This window comes from Impatiens glandulifera, chromosome 1, assembly GCF_907164915.1.
Source record: "Impatiens glandulifera chromosome 1, dImpGla2.1, whole genome shotgun sequence".
Lineage (NCBI taxonomy): Eukaryota > Viridiplantae > Streptophyta > Magnoliopsida > Ericales > Balsaminaceae > Impatiens > Impatiens glandulifera.
Genome location: NC_061862.1, coordinates 93935606 through 93938670, shown reverse-complemented (window position 1 = coordinate 93938670; position 3065 = coordinate 93935606).

Sequence of the window (3065 nt, the reverse complement as noted above, 5' to 3'; positions counted from 1 at the left end):
GATTTTAACGATCATCTATATCACTTTGAAAAAGGTAGTGGAATTGAATGTAATCGGTTTAGGAGATTTGCTTTTATCAAATTTATTAATCATTGTCATTTTCAATATATTGACTCTATATATTAGTTGCAGGTATATATATGGTTCAATATAATCGTTCAGGTGAAGACTTCGTGAGGAAAAAACTTGACAAAGCCTTTGCTATAAAAATATGAAGGACACTTTTCCCTCATACGACAATCAAATGTCTTCCCACCCGATGATTCTGATCATTCCCCCTTATTCATAAATCTTTTCCAACAAAGGGGAAACAAAACAAAAAATCAGTCGAGCACTACTGGCCATTGAGATGAATAAAGTACATTGGCAAGACTTAGATATTGAGGGCCTTCCTTTTTGCACAAAGCTATATCAAAATGCCAAAATCTTAATCAATTGGAACAAGAATGTGATCTTACCAATAAACTCACTAACATACATAATTATAATTGGTCTGCAGGTCTCGGTGATGATATTAAAATTTGAAAGAAAAAATTAAACAACTCATGAAGAATGAGGAAAAATTTTGTGGAGCTAGGTCGAGAATTAAAAATCTCATTTATGGTGATTATAATGCAAGGTATTTTCATACTACTATCCATATGCGACAAAAAAAATAAGATTCTGAAGATTAAAGACTCGAGTGATATGGTTTCATGATCCACTAAGTATTAATTCTATCTTTGGCGAGTATAATAAGAATTTTTATCAAATAATTGATTTAGTTCATTTTAATTCAATTATTAAACTTGTCCAACCTAGAGTACATGTTCCGCCCTGAGAATTTGGGGTTAATGCAGATTTAAATTTTTAGGCTTCTAAAATAGTAAATAGTTTTACAAGAAAAAAAATTAATAGTATAAAATGAGAAATAAATGGTTAATATATTATAATACGGAAATAAGAGATAAAAATTATATATTGTATAATATATATTTAATATTAAAGTAAAAAAAATAAGACTAATAATATAATATATAATTAATAATACTATTAAATATTAAAAAATTAGGACCCTATAAAAGTGGGGCCTATGCATCTGCATAGGTTGCCTTAACCCCAGGGTCGGCCTTGAGGAACTGATGAGGTTAACATGTACCTCTTACAACTCATTACTATGGAGGAGGAGGTTCATGTTGTTACATTTAATTTAGGAGAAAAAAAGGTCTTCTGGCATGATGATGAGTATTCGGGTTTTATTTTATCAATCATATTAGGAAACCAATAAAAATAAAATTTTCAAAGTTTGCTTTGATTTATTTACTCATGGTATTCTATCGGCTTACTAAATGAAATTAACCTCGTAATGATTCCCCAAATCCCAAATTCTGGGTGTGTGAATCAATTTAGACCCATTGGACTTTCTAACTTTGCATATAAGGTGATCTCAAAGATTTTGGCGAATGAATTATAAAATTATTTAGGAATGATGGTAAGTATTGAACAATGAGCATTAATTAAAAACCGAAAAATTCAAGATAATATATTTATCACCCAACAAATGTTCCATAACTTTAAGAAAAGGAAAAATGATAAAAAATTTGATTGTGCTATAAAAAATGATATGGAAAAAGCATATAATATGGTAAAATGAGTTTTTCTAAGAGTTATATTAACTAAATTAAGTTTCACCTAAAAATTGTTGACACGTTAATGTCATGTGTTACGACTGTATCATATAATGTTTGTCTTCAAGAGCATATCATATAATGTTTGTCTTCAAGAGCATATCATCTCCAAGTTTTGTCCTATGAGAGGACTCCGACAAGGAGACCCTCTTTCACCATATCTTTTTTTTTTTTTGAGAACGACCATATCTTTTTAATCTTTCACAAACTGTCAATCCACATTTGTTCTAAAATGTGGAGCAAAAAAACTTGTTTGAGGGGTTAAGCTTAATCATAATTGTTAATCAGCTGGTTTAATCATGTTTATAAATGATATTTACATTTTTGCAAAAGCTTTTCAAAATAATATGTCTATTTATGACCTACTTTGTAAATTCTCATTTATATGTCAAAAAAATAATATACATAAATCTTCAATGTCCTTCTTAAATAATACTCTTAGCGTACTCAAAACTCCCTTAGTGACCTTCTTTGCTTAGAATTACACCATTGTCCATGTCCATTCCTTTGCATTGGGTGTGTTAGAGTTTGTGGCCCGAATTCTTGTTGGGTCAGCGGGCTTTGCCCGCACTATATGGACCTGTAGTCTTAATGGGTTTGCCCCTTTTTAATTTACATCATATTCTAGGGTTAGACAATATATAGAGATTGCGTCCGTCTTGTCTCTTTTGAACAGTTTTATGTTGTCCACCAAAAATCTGTACAATCTTCGTTATAGTGAAATCTTCTCTTCTGCCCGTGGTTTTTCACCCGTAAAGGGTTTTCCACGTAATCTTGGTGTTCGTTCTTCTTTATCGCTTTTATCCTCGTTTATTGTGGTTTAGATTCTAAAAAATTGGTATCAGAGCCAAATTTGTTTGTTTTATTTTTTGGTCATGACCACGATGAAATACGACATTCCGCTGCTGGACCGTAACACCAGATTTGCGTTATGGCAAGTGAAGATGCGAGCTATTTTGGCACAGATGGATCTGGAAGATGCGCTATATGGCGCTGACAAGATGTCGTCTTCGTGGACTGATGAAGAGAAGCAACGAGCAGATCGTAAGGCTCTATCGCATATTTATCTACATCTGTCGAATCAGATTCTTCAAGACTGTTTGAAGGAAAAAACAGCTGCTGCACTCTGGCTAAGATTGGAGCAATTATGCATGACGAAAACGCTGACTAACAAGCTACACTTGAAGCAACGCTTGTATTCCCATCGTATGTCTGACGGTACGTCTTTAGAAAATCACTTAACTGTTTTTAAAGAAATAGTCTCTGATTTGGAATCTATGGAGGTTAAGTACGATGAAGAAGATTTAGGGCTCATATTATTGTGTTCACTACCTCCTTCGTATGCTAATTTTAGAGATACCATTCTCTATAGTCGTGAGACTTTGACTCTGGATGAGG